This window comes from Carcharhinus amblyrhynchos, chromosome 12, assembly GCF_965287045.1.
Source record: "Carcharhinus amblyrhynchos chromosome 12, sCarAmb.v2.hapA, whole genome shotgun sequence".
NCBI classification, from domain to species: Eukaryota; Metazoa; Chordata; class Chondrichthyes; order Carcharhiniformes; family Carcharhinidae; genus Carcharhinus; species Carcharhinus amblyrhynchos.
In genome coordinates, this window is record NC_137335.1 from 69,896,575 (window position 1) to 69,920,606 (window position 24,032).

Genomic DNA, 24,032 nt, shown 5'->3' on the forward strand with positions numbered 1-24,032 from the left:
TTCAAGTCTAGGTGACCCTGCATAGAAGTTACTGTGAAACTCCCTGAGCCGCGACATTCCAGCGCCTGTTTGGCTACACTGAGGGAGGGTTTAGCATTGCCAATGCATCTAACCAGCATGTCTTTGATTTAATTTGATTTGATTTATTATTGTCACATATATTAGCATACAGTGAAAAATATTGTTTCTTGCATGCTATACAGACAAAGCACACCATTCGTAGAGTTTGGATGTATTTTACATGGATCAGGTGCTGGGAAAGCCACCCACCCCACCAGCAGAAAATCCAGCCTCTGGTGTAAAGGCTAAAAGATAGCCTGGACATCAAAATCATGTCAGCAGCCATTTGCAGCATTCCTGTTGTGTGGGAGTTCTCTCCTGGGGTCTGTATCCATCACATTAGCAGTACATTATGTGGCGCTCAGTTGCTGCTGTGTAACTTCCCCATTATTTCTGTCTTCACTACACCACTAAAGCTGGTAATTGTGCTAATTAAGCCATGGGACATTATCCAAAAAAACCTCACCACAATCGCTTCCTCTGCTATTTCAGAGAGGGTGATAATGCATTTATTCTAATTAGCGCAGAGGGAAATTTGAGATAAAACACAATGCATTAGGACATTAGCATTGTGGGTTGTAATTTCCAGGTCTGTGAAGGTAAAGTCAGTATTTCCATCGGGACAAAAAAGTTCCTTGCAGCTGATCCACTTCAACATTGCAACTTCAGGGAGAAAGCAAGTTACTGTAGAAATCTGAAAAAGCAGAAAATGCTGGAAAATCTCAGCAACTCTGACAGCATCGATGGAGAGAGGACAGAGATAGCTTTCAGCTTCTGCCTCACTGCTGATGGCATGGTGACACAGCGGTTAGCACTGCTACTCACAGAGCTCGGGTTCAATTCCGGCCTTGGGGGACTGTGCAGAGTTTGCACGTTCTCCCTGTGTCTGCGTGGGTTTCTCCGGGTGCTCGGATTTCCTCCCACAGTCCAAAGATTGGCAACGGTAAATTGTTCTTTAGTGTCCCAAGACGTGTAGGTTGGGGAGAGGTTGGGGGCGGGGGGGGGGGTGTGGTAAATGTGTGGGGTTATGGGACTAGGGCCTGGGTAAGATGCTCTGTTGAAGACTCAGTGCAGACTCGACATGCCGAATGGCTCCTTCTGCACTGTGGGAATTCTATGTGATAGAAATGTAACAGGAGCAGATCTGAAGAAATTCCTGGCCATGAATCCACGCTTTTTCACATAGCCAGTGGTACAGGGTTTGGAATGCACTGCCCGAGGGTTTGGTGGAGGCACTCAAAAAGGAATTAGTCTGTTAGCTGAAAGGGAAGAATGTGCAGGGTTATGGGGAGAAGGTTGGAGAAAAGCACAAATTGGGAGAGCTGGTACTGACATGTACCTACTGTCATCAAAATCACAGATCATTGAAATCATAGAATCCTACAGTGCAGAAGGAGGCCATTCGGACTATCGAGTCTGCATCCAGGCCCTATCCCATTCAACCTACATATTGACCCTGTTAATCCCTCTAACTTACGCATTCTGGGACATTAAGGGGCAATCTTGTATGGCCAATCAATCTAACCTGCATGTCTTCAGACTGTGGGAGGAAACTGGAGCAACCGGAGGAAACCCGCATAGACAAGGGGAGAACGTGCAAACTCCACACAGACAGTGACCCAAGATGGGAATCGAACCCAGGTCCCTGGAGCTGTGAGGCAGCAGTGCTAACCACTGTGCCATCATGCCATCCACTTCTGTTTCTTATCCTTTTCTTTCTGGATGGTAGTAATTATGGGTTTGAAAGGTGCTGCATAAAGAACCTTGGTGAGTTCCTGCAGTGCATCTGTTTTTTATTCAATCTTGGGATCTGGGTGTTGCTGGCTGGCCGACGTTTATTGTCCATCACTAGGTGCTCAAGGGCAGTTGAGAGTCAACCACTGTGGAGTCACATGTAGGCCAGACTGGGTAAGGGCGGCAGATTTCCTTCCCTAAAGGACATTAGTGAACCAGTTGGGTTTTTCCGACAATTGACAATGGTTTCACAGTCAACAGTAGATTCTTAATCCCAGCTATTTTTATTGAATACAAATTCCACCATCTGCCATGGCAGGATTCAAACCCAGTCCGCAGAACATTAGCTGAGCTTCTGAGTTAATAGTCTAGCGATTGCACCACTAGGCCATCGCCTGCTCAATTTTGTGGATGGTACACACTGCTGCCATTGCGTGTCATTGTTGGATGGGATGCTGATCGAGCAGGCTGTTTTGTCCTGGATGGTGTCAAGCTTCTTGAGTGTTGTTGAAGCTGTACTCATCCAGGCAAGTGGGGGGAGTATTCCATCACTCTCCTGACTTGTGCCTTGTACTTAGTGGGTAGGCTTTGGGGGGACTTGTGCAAGAAACAATACTTTTCACCGTATTGCAATACATGTGACAATAAGAAATCAAATCAAATCAAATTGAAAAGAGGAAGAAAATAATTGGAGGAAGAGAGGAATGTAACAGCATTAAATGAAAATAATATAATTAGCCCCATGTAATTATGCGACTACGTTGTTCATTGCTGGTTCTTTTTATACATAAATGGAGAGAAATCATCTATCTAGCAGAGTGTATCTATATTTTGTTTCTTCCAGTAAATATTCATAATGGATACAAGGGAGCGAATCATCAAATTCTTTCAACTTGTGGAAAATGAATAATTTTGGTGCTAATATTGTCATATGAGGAACGGTTGAGGTCTCTGGATCTGTAATCGTTTGGAGTTTAGAAAGATGAGGGAGGAACTTATTGAAACTTACAGGATACTGTGATGCCTGGATAGAGTGGATGTAGAGAGGGTGTATCCACAGTAGGGAAAACAAGAACCAGAAGGCACAATTTCAGGCTAACGGGACGATCCTTTAAAACAGAGATGAGGAGGCATTTCTTCAGCTTGAGAGTGGTGAATCTGTGGAACTCTTTGCCGCAGAAGGCTGTGGAGGCCAGGTCATTGAGTGTCTTTAAGACAGAGATAGATAGGTTCCTAATTAATAAGGGAATTGGGACTATGGGGAAAAGGCAGGAGAATGGGGATGAGGAAAATACCAGCCATGATTGAATGGCAGAGCAGACGTGATGGGCCGAGTGGCCTAATTCTGCTCCTATACCTTATGGTCTAATATAAATATAACACAATCTTCCAATTCTACTTCCTTTATGGATTATGGGGAGGTGAAGGCGTAGGGGTATTATCGCTAGACAATTAATCCAGAAACTCAGCTAATGTTCTGGGGACCCGGATTCGAATCCCACCAAGGCAGATGGTGGAATTTGAATTCAATAAACAATATTTGGAATTAAGAATCTACTGATGACATGAAACCATTGTTGATTGTCGGAAAAACCCATTGGTTCACTAATGTCCTTTAGGGAAGGAAATCTGCTGTACTTACCTTATCTGGCCGACATGTGATTCCACAGCCATATCAATGTGGCTGACTCTAAAGTGCTTTGGGTAACTAGGGATGGGCAATAAATGCTGGCTAGCCAGTGACACCCATGTCCAATGAATGAATAAAGAAAATGAACACATGCTGGAAAGCACGCAGCAGGTGAGGCAGAATCTGTGGAGGGAGGAGCAGAGTTCATGTTCCTGGTCAATGACCTTTTAGGATGTTTCACTGATGCAGAACAAAGCTCTCTGTAAACCTAGGCTCCAATTAAATCTTGACGTTGCAGAGTCAATCACAACTTTTCGACATGATGTTCACATTGTTCCAAAGACAATGGAACTTTGGCACCACAACTGTTAAAATTCTTTTTTTCAGCATTGGTCCTGGTCCAAAACTCAAGAAGCAATTTACTAACAGGCTTTTGTATAGCACTACACAGATGAACTACTTTAAACATGGAGATTTTACTTTCCATGTTTATTTTAAAGTAGGATTTACTTCATAGTGATGAAGGGGGCCAACCTGAAACATCTCTTCCTCTTGTCAAATGCAATGTAATTCCAGAAATTTCTGCTTTTATTTCAGAACTCCAATATTCACATTCTTTTCATCATCTCGAAAAGACACATTTTTGCAAAGTTCTCATTCATTGAATCCCCACAGTATAGAAGGAGGCCATTTGGCCCATCAAGTCTGTACTAACCACAATCCCACCAAGGCCATATTCCCATTACCGCACACATTTACCCCACTAATCCCCTGACACTAAGGTTAATTTAGCATGGCCAATCAACTAACTTGCACATCTTTGGACTGGGGGAGGAAACTAGAGTGCCTGGAGGAAACCCATGCAGACATGGGGAGAATGTGCAAACTCTACAGTGACCCAAGGCTGGAATTGAACCTGGGACCCTGGTGCTATGAAGCCGCAGTGCTAACCGTTGTGCCACTGTGCCAGCCATTCTGCGCTAATTTAATATTTCACCAGCAGATTCAGTACAAATCCGAGAATAGGCCATTTGTTCCACTGAGGCTCATAGTTGGTAGCGTTGCCTAATTGCCACCTGAATTTAAAAATGTCTCTGATGTCTTTAACTCCACGACTTTGGCTGTTATATTCTTCCAAATGTTTACCAGCCTTCGAGTAAAGACATTTCTTCATAATATCTGCTTAAAATTCATTTTAAATTAATAAAATTTTCTGGCCTATGGTTCCCTACTGTTTGGACTTACCTTGAAATCGAATTCTGGATTTGCTTTATCTAGATATGTGTTAAAATGATCCAGGTTTTGGTGAGCTAGGAATGGCTTGATACATGACCTATCAAACCCACTAATTACTACTTGGCCCCACTCAAAATCGACCCTGAAGAATTGGGTATTTTCTCATGAGCCAACCAGGACTAGATAGGGTAGATGCAAGAAGGATGTTCCCGATGGTGGGGTGTCCAGAACAAGGGGTCACAGCCTGAGGATATGTGATAGACTGTTTAGGATACAGAATTGTGGAATTCGCCACCACAGAAAGTAATGGATCCCAGAACATTGTTCGTTTTCAAGAAGTAGTTAGATATAGCATAGAAACATAGAAAACCTACAGTGCAGAGGAGGCCTTTTGGTCCATCAAATCTGCACCAACAACAATCCCACTCAAGCCTTATCTCCCTAATAACACACATTTGCCCCACGAATCCCTCTAACCTATGCATCCTGGGACATTAAAGGGCAATTTAGTGCAGCCAATGTACCTAACCCACACATCTTAGGATTGTGGTAGGAAACCGGAGCACCCGGAGGAAACCCATGTAGACACTGGGAGAACATGAAAAATCCACACAGGGAATGACCCAAGCTGGGAATTGAACACAGGTCCCTGGAGCTGTGAGGCAGCAGTGCTAACTACTGTGCCACCGTGCCATCCTACTAGTTTAGATGATCAGCCATGATCATAATGAATGAGCAGAGCAGGCTCAAAGGGCCAAATGGCCTCCTCCTGATCCTATTTTGTATGTTTCTACATCATTCCACATGCTTGGGGTATTTACCAAACAACTTTGACGTGTTCAGGGCCTGTATGAGGTCAGGATAGGAGCAGAAGCAGTTAACTCCAGGCAACATGTGTGTTTAGCCACACAGGTCCCCATATAACCATAAAGCACAGATTCCAGTGAGTGGCAAAAGAAGTAAAGCTGCCAGAAGTAAAAGGTTAGCATTTCAAATGCAATAAATGCTAGGCTGATGGATTCAGAGTCAATTTTAACCTTCGAAAAGTAAATGAATAAATGCTTGAAGGGAAAAATTAAATTCCGGGATATGGGGAAGGAGTTGGGGGGGCGGGGGTAGGATTGGGACTAACTGGATTGCTATTCAAAAGAGACAGCACAGACTTGATAGACTGAAAGGCCTCCTTCTGCACAGTACTATTCTAACACATGAAAGAAATTTGCTTAAAGCAACTAATGTAGCTCCCATCTTATCTTCTGATGCATCAACCTAGCGATAATTTCATGTGAGTCAGAAAATGCAGAAGTTTTCTTAATGTGATACAGAAGCACTTCCATGAACCTGTCTCTTTACGATTATAGAGATCTTAACCTGTTTATCATTAAGGGTTAATCCCCTCATTAAAATACCCGAGAGGGGGATTTAATTAGCAACGTGCCAAGCGTTCGCACGCATGTTCCAGGCTCAAAACTTATTTGGAACGCCAAGCGATTCCAAAGAGAATTAATTGGCTCCGAGAACATCACAAGCATCAATGAAATATGTGAATCTATGCAGCAATAAGCAGAAGGATTGTCGGTAAATGAATCATACAACCTTGACCCATTGTTAACTGTGCTTTGGGATTCAGGGAGGCAGCAATTTCCGGAAACAGACAAGTTTTGTGTCACCAGGTGCTGGAAATAAAAATATGTTCGAATTCAACATGGGGACAAAATGATGGCATGATTCCCCGAGCCAAAGGCTGAAAAGGAATTGTGCTATCAAATCTGCAGACGTTATTAATGATCACTGCCCACAACAGATTAATTTAAGTGAATGACAGATATCATATTATCCATGTGGGGTGATTGTTAAAATGGCATTTGACTGTGGCAGGCTCCTATTCGTATTAGCTGCTGCTGGGACCCTCCAGTCTATTAACATCACTCTGCTAACAGCTGTGGCTGTCACTGTCCTCAGCTTGTGCATTAATTACTTGGACTGCTTGGCAGTCACACAACCGAAGGTCCACAAAGGTGACGTTCCTTTAAAACAGTCACTGTCACCCTTCACTTGCACGTGTTGAACCTAGCTTGAAATCTCTTGTCGGTGGAATTTAATGTCCTCCCCCCACCTCCCGGGTTATGTTTGGAGGCAGGGTCATTGGATTGGAGGCGGGGGAGGGCAGCAGAGGGGACCTGGCCACTTTTCTATCTCCACCCCATTTAAGTCCAGAGCTTTGTGGATGATTTTTCTTCCCCACCAGCCAACTGAGGGCCTTCAAAGAGTAACAAACAGAATGACAATCAGATAGGGTAGACAAGATAAAATTCTTTCCCTTGGCGGTGAATTCTAGAACCAGAGGACATAGATTCAAGATAAATGGCAGAAGGCGTAGAGGGAAATGAGGAAAAACTTCTTACGCAGAAGGTAGTGGGTGTCTGGAATTCGCTGCCCAATTTGGTAGTGGTGGCAGAGACCCTAAACTCTTTTATAAGGTACCAGTATCTGCACCTTAAGTGCTGTCAGCTGCAGGACTATCCTTGAGCAAAAGAAAAGGCTGAAATGTGGACAAGTGATAGTCAGTGCTGGGTTAATATTGCAACTGCTAACCCCTGAGCGCCAGGAACTCAGGTTCGTTTCTCGGCTTGGTTGTGTTTCTGTTTCATCCATTTGGTTAAAATGTCCTTGGTTTGAAAAGGTGCTCCGAGAAGTTTGCAAAGCTTTGGCATTGTTTTGTAAATAATTGGCACAAGGATGTAATTTTGTAGTTTGATCATAGAATCCCCACAGTGCAGAATAGGCCATTTGGCCCATTGAGCCTGCACTGACTTCCTGACAGAGTATCTTATCCAGCACCAACCCCACCCCCCGCCCGATCCCTGCAACCATACATATGTAATACATCTAATCCCCCTATCCTACCCACTTTGGGATACTAAGGGGCAATTTAACATGGCTAATCCATCTAATCTGTACATCTTAGTTTTATTTATTAGTGTCACAAGTCGGCTTACATTAACACTGCAATGAAGTTACTCAAAAATCCCCTAGTTGCCACACTCTGGCGCCTGTTTGGGTACACTGAGGTAGAATTTAGCATGGCCAATGCACCTAACCAGTACATTTTTCAGTCTATGGGAGGAAACTGCAGCACTCAGAGGAAACCCACACAGGTATGGGAAGAACATTCAGGTTCCACACAGACAACGTCCCAAGCCAAGAATCGAACCTGGGTTCCTGGTGCTGTGAAGCAGCAGTGCTAACCACTGTGCAACGTGCCCACAATGAATAGGGTTGACACTGACCAACATTAAGGCACTAAGGCACCGTATAGTCAGCAAAGAGAGACTTCCATCCCAGGTCTCAGAGATGTAAGACTAGTATCTAATTTACTGCTATCCAGTTTCATTTATAATGCATCAGCATTCCCAGCTGGTGAGTCAGTTAGAGTACTTTATTGTGCACTTATCTCAATATTTTGATCACGATGCCTTTATATGTAGAATAATAAATCAATTTGCTAATTGCTCTGCTGAATTGTTTAGAATTGGAATTTGAACACACACAACTTTTATGCTGGTTAAAACAGAAAATGCTGGAAATATGCAACAGACCAGGCAGTTCCTGAAGAAGAAGGAATAAAAGTTACTGGGTAGGATTTTGCGGCATGGTGGCACAATGGTTAGCACTGCTGCCTCACAGCGCCAGGGACCCGGGTTCGATTCCCGGCTTGGGTCGCTGTTTGTGTGGAGTTTGCACATTCTCCCCATATCTGCATGGGTTTCCTCCGGGTGCTCCGGTTTCCTCCCACAGTCCGAAAGACATGCTGGTTAGGTGCAGTGACCTGAACAGGTGCTGGAGTGTGGCGACTCGGGGAATTTCGCAGTAACTTAATTGTAGTGCTAATGTAAGTCTTAGTTGTGACTAATAAATAAACTTTAAACAAAAACTTTACTCACAGTGCCAGGGATCTGGGTTTGATTCCCGGCTTGGATCATTGTGCAAACTCCACACAGACATTCTCCCTGTATCTGTGTGGGTTTCCTCCCAATGACGTGCAGGTTAGGTGAATTGGCCATGCTAAATTCTCCCTCGAACAGGCACCGGAGTCTGGTGACTAGGGGGTTTTCACAGTAACTTCATTGCAGTGTGAATGTAAGCCTACTTATAAGAACATAAGAACATAAGAAATAGGAGCAGGAGTAGGCCATCTGGCCCTTCGAGCCTGCCCCGCCATTCAATAAGATCATGGCTGATCTGACGTGGCTCAGTTCCACTTTCCCACCTTCTCCCCATAACCATTAATCCCCTTGCCTATCAAAAACCTATCAACCCGCGTCTTAAAAATATTTAGCGAGGCAGCCTCCACCACTTCAACGGGTAGAGAATTCCAGAGATTCACCACCCTTTGAGTGAAGAAGTTCCTCCTCAACTCCGTTCTAAACTGCACCCCCCCCTTATCTTGAGGCTGTGCCCTCTAGTCCTACTGTCCTTTCTGAGTGGGAAGAGCCTCTCCACCTCTATCCTATCCATCCCATTCATCATCTTATATGTCTCAATGAGATCTCCCCTCATTCTTCTAAACTCTAACAAGTACAAGCCTAGTTTATTCAGCCTCTCCTCATAGCTCAACCCCCTCAACTCCGGTATCAGCCTAGTGAACCTCCTCTGCACTCCCTCCAAGGCAAAAATATCCTTGCATAAGTGCGGCGACCAAAACTTCACAGAGTACTCCAGCTGCGGCCTCACCAGTGCCCTGTACAGTTGCAGCAAGACCTCCCTACTTTTATATTCAATCCCCCTCGCTATGAAGGCCAGCATCCCATTCACCTTCCTGACCACCTGCTGCACCTGCAAGCTGGGTTTTTGCGACTCATGCACAAGGACCCTGAGGTCCCTCTGCACTGTAGCATGCTGCAGTTTTTTGCCATGAAAGTAGTAGTCCTTCCTACCATTATTCCTACCAAAGTGGACAACTTCACACTTGCCAACATTAAATTCCATTTGCCAGTTCCTCGCCCATTCGCCCAGCCTATCTAGATCCTTCTGCAGACTCTCCACACCCTCTGCACAATTTGCCGTTCCACCAATCTTGGTGTCATCAGCAAATTTCAACACCATACACTCGGTTCCCTCCTCCAGATCATTTATATAAATGGTGAATAGCTGAGGCCCCAGCACTGACCCCTGGGGCACTCCACTAGTCACCAACCACCAATCCGAATAGCACCCATTGACCCCCACTCTCTGCCTCCTATTTGACAGCCAATCCTCTATCCACGCTAACACCCTACCCCCAACTCCATGCCCCCTGACCTTCTGTAATAACCTCTTGTGCGGCACCTTATCAAACGCCTTCTGAAAATCAAGAAACACCACATCCACGGGTTCTCCTCTATCCACCGCCCTAGACACATCCTCACAGAATTCCAATAAATTCGTCAGACACGACTTCCCCTTAACGAAACCGTGCTGCGTCTGCTCTATCAAACTATTCTCCTCAAGATGCCTTGCTATTTTCTCCTTGATTACGGATTCAAGCATTTTACCTACAACAGGCGTTAAACTAACCGGCCTATAATTCCCTGCCTTTTGCCTGCTACCCTTCTTAAACAATGGCGTAACATTAGCCGTTTTCCAATCTTCCGGCACTTTCCCGGAATCCAGCGAGGTTTAGAAAATAATCATCAAGGTATCCACTATCACCTCCGCCATTTCTTTCAGAACCCTTGGATGCATTCCATCCGGTCCTGGGGACTTGTCCACAGTCAGTCCCTCCAGTCTGTCGAGTACTGCCTCTCTAGTAACAATAATGTCATTCAGGCCCTCCACTCCTACCATCTTTCCATCGCTAACACCCAGCAAACTATTCACATCCTCCTCCGTGAAGACCGATGCAAAACAGTTATTCAAGGCCTCAGCCATTTCCCCATCCCCCACCACTAAGTCCCCCCTCTCACCCTCTAAGGGTCCAATGTTCACCCTAGCCAGCCTCTTCCTTTTTATATATTTATGACATGAATAAATAAACTTTAAAAATAATGGTGGAGCTAATAGTGCTCCCTGGTATTCAAGTGTAAGTCAGACAAGGGGATGAATTTTACCATCCTGTTGGCCATGGGAATTGGAGCAGGTGAGGGGCAGACCGTGGAAAGGTCCGTTGCCCTCAGGCAAATGAGGCCTGAAAATCCTGCCCAAGATATTGCACCTGGTCAGTTTAACACAGAAATCAGGAATTGTTGTCCAATTTACCTTATCCCTTTTGAAGCCGTGTTATACCAGCATCCTGCCAGCTTTGAAGTACATGGAACAGGGTGAAGTTAATATACTTTGTGATATTTAACCCCGAAATGTGCCAGAAAATATTAAGGACCTGCACATTCTTGTTATGTGAATTTTTAATGGTGTATTAAGTCTTTGTCATTGCTAAATAGTCTCTTTTGCACTGAAAATTCACTTATACAAGTGTGAATTCGCAATCCTTCAGCTTTTAATTATCGTTGGAGACTTGACAAAATTTTTAAAAGCTTCCTTTTTCTTTCTCTCCTTTTCATCGCTCCCTTTTAATCCCATTTCTTGCTCCCTCTTGCTCTCACACTTTCTGTTCTGCCTTTGAATTAAATGTTCTATTTTATACTTCCCTTCCAGATTCTGCACAGTTCACTAACTATCCTTTGATCCGATTTGATAAGCAGATACCTCGTCACATAGGTTCCAGATCTCCTAAACAGGCCACTGCACCAGAACAGACTTCTGATGACTGCAAGTTCCAATACAAAATCTAATCCTCCCCCTCCCCAGACAAATGTCTGTGGGAAATTTTTGCTGTTTACTGTAAAATTGTCTCTAGTCATATAACTCTCAGAGCCCTATTTTACCATTTTGGTTCTAACTACTGGGCGGGGCTGAAACTGGGAGTGTTTCAGATCCGACTTTTAGACTTGTTCTCAGGCGCCCCCATACGCACCCTGCCTGCAAAAATGTCAGCAATTCCGAATTGCGCTGCGTAAGCCTGGGGGCGGGGCTTAACACGTCTGAAATCCTGCAGCTCCAATCACAGCCTCCAACTGCACATGTGCAAAAAAGAATGCTGCTGGCCTGCCACATCCCTCCCAGGCAGGATAATGCCTCCCCCTCACCTCCACAGATATTGCCCTCTCCAAACATTACTAATCTCCTTATCACCCTATGGTCCCACCATCCAGACTGGTCGCGGCTTCTTCCCCCACACTGATCTCAGGCACCGGCCTCCCCCTCCCCACCACTGATTGCAAACAGAGTGGTAGCGCCCCCTCCCCCCACACCAATCTCAGGCAGAGTTGCAACAGCCCCCCTCTCCCCCAGCAATCTCAGGCAGAGTAGCAGAGCCCCCACCCCTCACCGCAACAATATCAGGCAGAGTGATCCCCAGTCTCCCCTCCCCTCCACCCCGGACCGTCCTGCACGAGGCACCCATCTTCCCCTGACCCCAATGGCGGTGTGAAACCTCCCTCTCTCTCCCCTGTCCCCAATCATAGAAGGGCTGATATACCACCTCCCCCCCCATCGGTACATCTGCTCACTTGTCTTCCCCTCAATGCTGACAAGCAGAGTGCACGTAACTTGCTGGAATACTCTGCCTGCAGCTGATCTGCCATAACAAGGGGCAACTCCATAAACACCCCAAGGGTGGGTAGGCAGGCAGGCAGTGCAGGAATAAAATGACCACACGTTCAGTCCCCAGATTTACTGAGGGCGACCTGGGGAGGCTGCTGGATGCTGCAGAGGTGAGGCGGGATACCCTCTTCCTCCCAACAGGACGCAGATCCAGGGAGGGTGTTGACAATGTGGCGTGGAAGGCCCCTTCTGTCAGTGCCATGGCACTGACCCTCAGAACAGAGAAGCAGTGCTGCAAGAAGGTCAATGACCTCATCCAGGCAGCAAGGGAGAGTGCTTAACCCCATCTAGCATCTTCCCCCAAATCAGCCCCAGATCCTCCCACCCCCCACACTCTGAATGCTTCCGGCCCCGACACCTAAGCACCCCCTTCCTACCCCCCTCCCCCCAAGAGTAGTACTGCGCTTGCCCTCTAAGGACCACCACCTGATACTCTGCAGGAGTCACGCCACCATTTCTTCCAATGGCTCCTTCTGTCTCCACAGGAGAAGATCAACCAAAAACGCCCGACAGAGGCCGAAGACAAGGGGTGGGGAGCCAGACCTCCAGGTCCTCACCCCCTTTGAGGAGTGGGCACTGGAGCTGTCCAGCGAAGGGGAGATTCAGGCTATCATTGACAGCATGGGTGGTTCTGAGTCAAGAAATGAACACCTATCAATTCTCCACTCAATTTGCAGCAACTTCTAGGGGACATGGGTTTTGGGTGCAAGGGGCAAGGTTTAAAGGAGATGTAAGAGGCATGCTTAATTGCACAGACAGGGTGGTGGGTGTCTGGAACTCACTGCTAGGGGAGGTCATGGAGGTCGCAGACCTTTCAGGGACATCTTTACAGCTACATGAATGGAGTGGGAATAGAAGCAAATGGTCCCTGGAAGGGTAGGGGATTACAAATCAGATAGGCAGCCTGGTTGCTGCAGGCTTGGAAGGCCTGTTCCTGTGATATAATCTTCTTTGTTTTGTCCTATGTTCAGTGGAGAAATGTGAATCAAGTTTTTTGCATCCTGGATGCACCTCCCTCCCTTGCACTCAGGAACAGATCCAGATGTCCTGGGGCATCCTGGCATTGTGGCCCCCACTTAAGAACCCCCCCCCCCGCAGAATCATAGCTGACATGCCAAATTTCCTTAGTCTTCTGAGAACGTAGAGGCAATGGTGGGCTTGCTTAACTATAGTGTAGGCAATTGGGGGAAGACCAGAACAGATTGTTAGTGATCTGGACATCTAAAAACTTGAAGCTTTTGACCATTTTTACTTCATCGCCTTTGATGTAGACAGAGGCATGTTCTCCACTACATTTCCTGAAATCTCTTTTGTTTTGTTGACATTGAGGGAGAGATTATTGTCATTGCACCAGTTCACCAGATTTTCTGTCTCATCCCTGTACTCTGTCTCAACATTGTTTGAGATCTGCCCCACAACGGTGATATCATCAGCAAACTTGAAAATTGAGTTGGGGGGCACGTTGATCCAGCAATTCTTATCAACTACTACAGATGCACCATAGAATACATTCTTTCTGGTTGTATCACAGCTTGATATAGCTCCTGCTTTGCCCAAGACTGCAAGAAACTACAAAAGGTTGTGAATAGCCCAATCTATCATGCAAACCAACCTCTCCATCCATTGACTCTGTCTACACTTCCCACTATCTTGGCAAAGCAGCCAGCATAATTAAGGACCTTCTGCACTTCGGACATTCTTTCTTCCACCTTCTTCCATCGAGAAAAAGACACAAAAGTCTGAGGTCACCTACCAACCGACTCAAGAACAGTTTCTTCCCTGCTGCTGTCAGACTTTTGAATGGACCTACCTCGCATTAAGTTGATCTTTCTCTACACCCTAGCTATGAATGTGACACTACATTCTGCACTCTCTCCTTTCCTTGTCTATGAACGGTATGCTTTGTCTGTACAGAGCGCAAGAGACAATACTTTTCACTGTATGTTAATACACGTGACAATAATAACTCAGATCAAATCAAATCAAATCAAATTTTATCCATACCTTTTATCATCTTGAACACCTCAGGCCCCATTTTACTCTTGCCTTGTGCCGTTTTCGGGTGCGAAAACTTGGTAAAGTCGGGTGAGAGGCCATTATTGCGATGCCACCCGCATCTGCACAGATTGCCACTTTACCAAAACCTGGGAATGGCGGCGATCCGTTTTGCATCCAAAGCAGGCGCAATGGTGATTTAAATGCATTTGCAAGCATCTAAATTGAATTAATGAACTGCCCGCCCAACTTTATCAGCATTTCTCCCTTTACCACCACATTTACCAATCTGGAACTGCGCCGTAATGGACCTGCTGAATAAAAGTCTGAATCGGGCGCTCCAGCTTCTCAAGAGCACGTTCAGAGCTTCCAAAGGCTCTCTGACTCAGATCAGTGGTGGGGGGAAGGAGGGAGGCGGGTCCGATCATTCTCTGGTTGGGGAGGGAGGAGGGGAATGAGGTCAGATCGTTGTCTAATGTTGGGGGGAGGAGACGGGTCAGATGTATCTCTGGTGGTGGTGGGGGGAGGAGAGGGGGGGCGAGAGGGCCGACCGTTGTCTGGTGGTGGGAAGGAGGGCTGATCGTTGTCTGGTGACGGGGGGAGGAGGAGGTGGGTCAGATGTTCCTCTGGAGGAGAGGGAGAGTGAGGCCAGGCCATTCTCTGGGTGTGGGGTTGGAGTGAGGCCAGTTCATTGTCTGCGGGGGGTGGGGGAGGGAGGCGGGTAAATATATCTCAGCCCAATTGCTCACTGGTGGAGGGGGGGGTGCAGATGGACCTCCGGTGGGGGAGCAGGGGGGTCTGCTGCCACTCTGCGGATGATCGATGAGGATGGGAGGGGGACAGAGGTGGCGATCTGTCTGAGTAGTGGGGGGGTATTGGATAAGGGGGACAGTGATATGTGTGGATTGTGGGGAGGATAAGGGGGACAGTAATGTGTGTGGGTAGGTGAGTGCGGTGGATAAAGGGGACAATGATGTGTGTGGATAGTGAGGTGGGTGGGTGAGGGGGACATCGATGTGTGTGGGTAGTGGGGAGTGGATAAGGGGGACAGTGATGTGTGGGAGTAGTGGGGGGTAGTGAGTGTGTAGGTAGTTGGGGGGTTGGATAAGGGAACCGTGATGTGTGTGGGTAGTGGGGGGGAGTGGATAAGGGGACAGTGATGTGTGTGGGTGGTGAGGGTGTGGATAAGGGGGACAGTCATGTGTGTGGGTAGCGGGGGAGGTGAGTAAGGGGGACAGTGATGTGTGGGTGCACCATCACTCCTGCTTTTCATTCCCAGGCTGCTTTCTCCACTTTCTGTGGCCTGTGAGTGACCTGACACAGTTGCGCTTTTTCAAATTTTTTTCCAACTGCACATGCGCGGTTCAGAGCTCCGATCGTTTTGGGTGTGCTAAGCCCCACCCACAGCATGAATGGGATTGAGGTGAATGAGAGCGTGTGGGAGCGCCTGGAAACAGATTTCTAAGTCGGATCTGCATTACGTCCAGATTGGGTACTTAGAATGAAAATAGTAATATTGGGCCCCTCAATTTGATCTCCGCTTAATTCCAGACAGCCTGGGCCTAAACTGTTCAATCTTTCTTCATATGACAAACTCCTCATCTCTGGAATCATCTAGTGAAACTGCTCTGAACTGCTTCCAGTGCCACTACCTCTTTTCTCAAATAAAGGGACCAAAACTGTGCACAATACTCCAGGTGCGGCCTCATCAGTGCCTTGATGTAGCTGCCCTCCCTCTCATTGATGAATAAGGTAGTCTTAAAGCACAGGTTAGAGACATGGCACTATGGGAATCAGAGAAGGGAGCTTGAATTTAATTTGATTTATAATAGTAACTCAGCAGCCTTGCTGGATCTGTGTTTTCTTCTGCATGCACCACAAAGTCTTGGTTATAAATCAAAACTATCTATATATCATTGAAACATTTGAACCTTTGTATAAGCTAAACTAAATGATGATCTAATTCACACTGCGCCACATCATCTCAGGGTATCTGAAAGCGTTTCACATCGTGAATTTACTTTTGAATTTGAGTTACTGAGCCAGCCAATCCACCAGTCAGTGTGTCAACAATGTCAACTCATGAGGATAATTTGATCTGGTGTTTGGTGGCGTTGATTGAGGGATTAACATTGGCAAGGACACTGAGTCTTCTACGGGCTGTGCCATGAGATGTTGAATGCTCACTTGAATCACCATAACAAACAGAGGGAGACTGCCTGGCGCCATAACTGACATGAACAGGGCATCAGAACAAGGCAATGATGTTGGTTTTTCAGATCTATTAGATAAGATGGCCAAAAAGAATTAAAATAATGAGGATGTTGCTGGTGACTTTTGTTCCATTGTTCTACATTCAGCATTGGGTAGAGCAACAAATGGCTTTGCATTCATTAAAGAGTCAAAAATAATGGACAAATAATTACCATCCATTTACTGCAGCCTATCTGACAGGTTGACGTAACTACACAGGATTTTTTATTTGTTGCATTGTGTTATGAAGATTAACATTATACATTCGCCAAAGGCTTTCTCAGTCCAGATGATTGATAGGACAATATAAATCGAGTTCTTATTAATAGAAAATCTTGCATCTCTAAACTAGCACGACACCATTTCCATACACGGTTTACTTTCATTCAGCCCCTGGGTGCTAATGATTTCCATTTGTCTGCCTGTGTGTCAATTTAAAGCATTTATTATAGTGTGTATGGAGACGCCCATGGTGCACTGTCTTCTACCCTCCGAGCTGATGGAGGCAGCCAACAAACTTAAGTATGCAAATCATGTAAAATGTCAAATCCAGCCCAGAGTGAAAATCTGCTCACTCTGCTGCCTCTAAGGAGCGTGAGTGAAATGAATTCAGACAGTCGCAGCCTTGCATTTATCGAGCATGAACCAAGAGTGCAGGATGCCCAGAAACTGGGGATTTGAGTGTAAAGGGATTGCACTGCAGACAGCAGCGAGGGCTGAATTCTTGTTCTGGAACAGGTCAGGGATCCCGCACATCAGGAGCAATTCTGGCTCCCAATCTGCATTGCATTGGTGTCTGATGCTTGATGCCACTGATGGCCAATTAATGACCAGGGGGCACACTCATCATTCAATTAAGTATAGGCAGTGGACTCCCCAGGCTGGAGGGCCTCAAGCTTCAAAGCTCTAAAATAAAAGGTGACCACAGGCGACCAGATTGTCATTGAGAACCCAAATGGATCTCATGACTGTTGAGGGAGGCTTAACTTTGGTGACACAGTGCTGCACCCCTGGTCTATCACTGGGAGGCTGCCTTCATGCATTGGCTGGGAAATGGCCTCCCGTGGGAGTCCCATGTGCCAACTGGAGCATTCCAGTTAGAGATGGGAGATTGACCTTAAACTGAGATGGGAGATTGGCACTTTGACCGGATTGAATGGTGACCTGCCTCTGGCGGGTGTGCAGCTGTTAACACCACAACCCCCCTTCCCCCAACTGCCTCTGAAGCAACCTGTTCCAAAATGGCCTGGAGGCAGGAACATGCCTTCACTCCGTCAGGCCAGTCAGAAACAGGAAATTGTATCTTTACCTGTCTGCGATCTGACCTTCCCAGGGGAATGAAAATTTGGGATGCTGTACAAAGAATCCCACTCAACTGGTGGCACTTAAATTTCCGAGTCAGGAGGTCATGGGTTCAAGGCACTCTTCCGGACAAAACCTATCCAACTTACCTAAAAAGCGGGGACCGTATGGTGCCAAACCTCCTAGAGTCTCCTGAAGATTAACCACTTGAACACGATGGCAGATTAACCCAAAAGAAGAACCGCATGGGTTCTGAGAAAGGAAATGAAATAAAAACAAAGGCTTGCATTTATATAGCACCTCTCGTGATCACATGTGCCTTTTTGAGTGTCATCGTTGCTGCAGTGTAGGTAACATAGCGGCTACTTTGTGCACAGCGAGTTCTCGCCAGCACCAATGTGAAAATGTTAAAGGAAAAGTTAATTTGTTAGTGTCACAAATAAAGCTTACATTAACACTGTAATGAAGTTACTATGAAATTCCCCTAGTCGCCACACTCCGAATCCTGTTTGGGTCAATGTACCTAACCAGCACACCTTTCAGACTGTGGGAGGAAACCGGAGCACCCGGAGGAAAACCACACAGACACAGGGAGAATGTGCAGACTCCGCACAGGCAGTGCCCCAAGACAGGAATCGAACCCAGGCGCTGTGAAGCAGTAGTGCTAACCACGGTGCCATGACTAGATAATATGTGTTTGGGATGTCTATCAAGGGATAAATATTGATCAGGACACAAGGGATGACTTCAAAGTAGTGCCATGGAATCTATTACACCTACCCAAGAGAGCAGACAGGTTCTGAGAGACAGCAATTCATTCAGTATTACACTGGAGTGCCAGCCTGGATTTTTCTGCTCAAGTCTCCAGAGTGAGATTTAAATTCACAAGTTCTGACACAGAAGTTTGAGTGCTAACAACTGAGCCGTGGCTGACAGAAAATTGTGATTCTGTTTTCTATCGATGCTTCTGTCAATTTGTTAAAGGTTGGAACAAAAGTCTGTTTGACCAGGAAGCAGTGGTTGGTCACAAAGTGATAACCCATAGCAACGCAGCTAACTGGCAACCCTATCAAAGAAGGTTTTGCTTTTGTGCACAGACAGGGCCCTCTTCTTCCACCATACATTGCACTCCTCTCTGTCGGCCAGGTCAGCAGGTTCAGATGGGAGCAACAGCACTTGAAGGTTGGGAGTTAACATTGTTTGGGCCTTGTGTCATTGAGCTCAGTTTGCCGACTCTGTCAGCTTCCATCCTCTCAGTTCCCACCTTCGGGTTAATACTTGTGATGAAGATGCTGATGAGCATGGCAAACATCAATGAAATTTTATTCAAATTATTGAAATACTGAGATCAAAGTAAAGCACCAGAATATCATTAAATTTTCACTGACTGACGTTTGTTGTAACATTTTGTGACAGTCCTGTGCCTTTAAGGAGTGTCTTTTGTGCAGAATCTGTTTGACCAGTCTGTTCTAACCTCTGCCACCAGGACTGTAACCGACACCTTGTATTGTTACTGCAGTAGCATAATTGTTCCTAGTTGTTAGAATGTTTGTTTTAATCTGAATTAATGCTGTTCTGCTGTTTGTAGTGATTTTCCCTGGGGTTTGCAGGGTAGGGCTTAATTAGGTCAATTGACAGTAACATCAGGCACCTGGGTGGAGCTAGGCCTGTACAGAGAACTCAAGCTGAGATACTGCTTGGTGTTGTTAGAGGACAGCACCTCGCTGTTCCTCTCTGAAGTATGGAGATTGGAATCTGCCAGAGACTAGGTTTATTTTTCTGAGGTTTTGATGCTTGAGAATATATTCTTCTCTACTTAGGAGTCAAGAGACAGATGTCTGTCTGGATCTCTGTCTAGAGGTATTAAAAGGCTGGAAATCTAGCATCTATGTAAGCATATCTGCTTTTGGTGTTAACTGGTTCTAAGGAAGGGATTTTGTCTATGGGGATACTGCTTATATTGGAACTGTAGAAATGGATAGCTATTAAGAATTATATTTTGTCACTTTAAATATTTAAATTGGCAAAAGTTATGCTAATTCTTTTTGTGAAATTCTAATTGTGTTCTTAAATAAAGTTTGCTTTTATAGAAGTTTCCTTCTGGGTCACTTAATCATACCTGGAGCAAAATACCTTATGTTCACTCTCATGTCTATATCAAAAGTAAAAGTTAGGGTGTAGGCTAACTTCATAATTTACTGTGGAGTTTCTGATCTGGTCCCTAACTTATTCAAGTTAGAATCATAGAATAGCACAGCACTGCATGAGGCTGTTCAGCCCCTCAGCCTGGATCTGTATATTTGAAATAAGTATCCAATAAGTACCAGTCTTCTGCTCTTTCCCTAAAGCCCTGCAAACTTTCTCCTTTAAATACTTATCCAATTCTCCTTTGAAAATGACAATTAAATCTTCTACCATCACCCTTTTAGACAATGCAATCCAGATCACAATAACTTGGCATCATTATCTTACCAAAGAGAGGAGGGATGATTTTAATTTAACTAACTGGGTGCAATTCAGGTAGGTGATATTCATCTATTAATTTGCTTTCAGAGTGCTGCTCCTTCATCAGCAGCACTCCAAAAGCTTGTGATTCCAAATAAATCTGTTGGACTTTAACCTGGTGTTGTGAGACTTCCTACTGTGCCCACCCCAGTCCAATGCCAGCATCTCCACATCACATCTATTAATTGCGGAAGGTGGTTGGACATTGTGAAAAGGTGGTTGTTGGGTTAGGAGACATATGCTTGTGATGCGGAACGCTGCAAACAAATGTTTACAGATAATGCATAAAGAATGGTTCCAGTCCTATCTTTCACCAGCTTGCTTTCTGCGACAGAACAACAGGGCAGATGTGTATCTTTAACATCACAACTCAATTTTTATTCTTTGCTAATTTCAGTTTGCCCCATTTCCCATCAGCTTAGGCTGAGTTTGTTGCATGATCAAGTCAATAAAAAATGGAAACAAACACATGTTATAGCATCTTCAGAATGTTCCTCTTTGTGGACATACACGAGGTTGACTTACCAATAATTTGATTGACAAGTTGTGCTACATCAAGCTGCGGTGACATAAGCAGGTTCTGGAATATTCCTTATGTATTGAGTTCTCAGGCATAATATTCCTCATGTAAGCTGGAAAATAATAAGAAAATATACAATTTAATTTGGCAAAGCATTATAACCGGGATATGAACATAGAAGATTTTAGTGAATATGAATAAAAAATCACACCACTTTTACACAAATTCCCATAGTCCCATTTTATCAGTTTCATAAATATAGAAGAGGTAGGATTTGAATGTATTCAGCACTAATTTTATAATATCGGCATCATTTTTAGGCTATAATATTTTTTAGTGAGTTGTCTCCCCCACAGATGGCTTTTGAATTGCAACAAATACTCTTGAAAATGAATGAACCTGAGATGTGAGGAGAAGTTTAAATGGTCCCTTTAACAAAATAGAAAGTATATTTTTTTTCATTCCAGGATTAGTTTTGGGCTTATTAGCATATAGTTTGCATATTGCTGTATTCTATTTGAATGAAGAAAAGCGATGAAGGAAGCATTGACCGATTATTAATTAACCTGAAACCCTAGGGAATCTGGAAAATGAAAATTCCAGGTGAACTAGGATCTGCACCAGGAACACGTGTGCAATCAAGCAATTGCCTCTTGCAAGTTTTGGGTTGATGTTAGCACTTTTGTCTTCACATCAACACAGAAATTAAAATGACCGCCCCTCGTCTAGAAGGGTGATGGGCAACTCCTTCCTGATTCACCCATCCTGCTGCTCTCCACCTTCTCCAAGATCTCCCTCCCAGCTGCTCTCCAACTTGTTGTTGTAATTGTATAGCATGTTGGTGAGGCCACATCTGGAGTATTGTGTCCAGTTTTGGCCTCCTTATTTGAGGAAAGGTGTGATGGTGTTGGAGGCAGTCCACCAGATTGATTCTTGGGATGAAAGGGTTGGAGTACTTGGAGAGATTAATCAGTTTGGGCTTATATTCACTCGAGTTGAGAAGGATGCGAGGGGATCTGATCGAGAGATATAAAATCTTAAAAGGGATTGGCAACATAAACATGGACCAAATGTTTCTCCTTATGGGGCAATCCCAAACAAGAGGTCACAGGTATCAGTTGAGAGGCAGTAGATTTAACACTGAGATGAGGAAGAACTACTCCTCGTAGAGGATGGTGAATTTGTGGAACTTGCTGCCCTATAGTGCAGTGGAGTCTGAATTGTTGAATGGTTCAAGGAGGAGGTAGCTATATTTCTGATTTTAAAAATGGGTCAGAGGGATACGGGGAACAGGTAGGGAGGTGGGTTTGAAACCAGGAAGAGATCAGGTCTGATCTGACTGAATGGCGAAGCAGGCTTGAAGGGCTGAAATGCCTACTTCACTCCTAATTCCTATGTTCTACCTTCCACAAGATCACCCACCTTGCTGCTCTGCACCATTTTGTTTTTGGGGCTAGTAGAAAGGGTAAGTAAGGTCTTACATGTTTAGCATCTTGCCTTCAATATAGTGCAAGGTGAAAGCATTTTTGTCATTCCTCTAAGTGATCTGAGCAACTCTCTACTGTTGGCCCCTGCCTAAAGCCACAACGTGGAGATGCAAACTACCTCAGCAAACTACCCAGCCTTCAGGAGAACAGTGACAACGACACCACACAACCCTGCCACAGCAACCTCTGCAAGACGTATCGTATCATTAACACAGATGCCATCATCTCACATGAGAACACCATCTACCAGGTACATGGTACATATTCTTGCAACTCAGCCAACGTTATCTACCTAATACACTGCAGGAAAGGATCTCCTGAGGCATGGTACACTGGGAAGACCATGCAGATGTTACGACGATGGATGAATGAACACCGCTCGACAATCACCAGGCAGGAGTGTTCTCCTCCTGTCGGGGAACACTTTATCGGGTAAGTGTTCTCCAAGCCAACCTTCACGACACACGACAACGCAGAATTGCTGAGCAGAAACCGATAGCCAAGTTCCGCACATATGAGGACGGCCACAACCGGGGTCTTGAGCTCATGTCACACTATGTGTAACATCCAAGACTTGCCTGGGCTTGCAAAATCTCACTCACTGTCCTGGCTGGAGACAATACACATCTCTTTAACCTGTGCTTAAACCTCTCTCCACTCACATTGTCTGTACCTTAGAGACTTGATTTCCTGTAAAGACTCGCATTCCAACCATTATTTTGTAAATTGAGTTTGTGTCTTTATATGCCCTGTTTGTGAACACAATTCCCACTCACCTGACGAAGGAGCAGTGCTCTGAAAGCTTGTGGCTGGCGCTACCAAATAAACCTGTTGGACTTTAACCTGGTGTTATGAGACTTCTTACTGTAATGCCACAACTACACTCTTGCAGTCTTCAGGATATTCTTGATCGTGTGCACTGAGCACATTCATACAGGGCTCTGATCGCAGCTCCACTGATCCCATGACACTGACACCTATTGGCCATCAGCAGTTTGGTGACAAAATCACCTTTTGCAACCAATGTTCTTCACTTTTATAATTGTAATTTTTTGGTTTTACAACCTTCTAATTCAGGCTTAATGGCCAAGGAGACAATTCTTGACTAGAGTTGCGAATTAAAACGACAGGTTTAAAACCCTGCTCTCTCAATCTTTAGAGACGGGTTAGTGATCGCTCCCACTGGAGTCGTAAGGAAAACAATGCTTCACAGTACTTGCTGAATCCTGCTTCCTGGACCTGTGCGCAATTCCCAAAAATAATTTGTAGCAAAATATAGTCCAAGAACATTACTGACGTGGACAATTTATATTCCCACAAGCATTTTGTTTCTTGTACCTTCACATCGACTGAATGCTCCAGTGCATTGCGCAGATAAAGCTGGTGCCTTTCTGAAGGGATTTATTATGAGAACTCCAACAGCAAGGTTCCTTCTTGCCATGGTTCAAATATCGTTACCAGCAGCAACTGCACCCTTTTAAAAGAGCACGGGTCATTCAACCGCTCAGAAGTTGGTGGGAGCAGACAGTTGGGGGGCTGTCGGATTTTAACTGTGGTTTGGCAGTTTAGAATCTTCTGGAAACAATGTGGTTTTTGGCAATTTCAGATCGTAACCACCGCTCCCATTTTGTCTGTGGCAGCACGCGCTGGTAGCAATTCTGCTCTTAGA

General features: G+C 45.2%; 1 protein-coding gene across 1 annotated transcript in view; it reads right to left on the bottom strand.

Moving 5' to 3' along the window:
* chrm3b (cholinergic receptor, muscarinic 3b) overlaps nt 1-24,032 on the bottom strand; it is a 235,032-nt gene that overhangs the window by 72,740 nt on the left and 138,260 nt on the right. Inside the window, exon 3 of the mRNA XM_080200676.1 lies at nt 20,882-20,988. The gene's annotated coding sequence lies outside the window, so the exon portion shown is untranslated. The remainder of the gene's footprint in view (nt 1-20,881; nt 20,989-24,032) is intronic.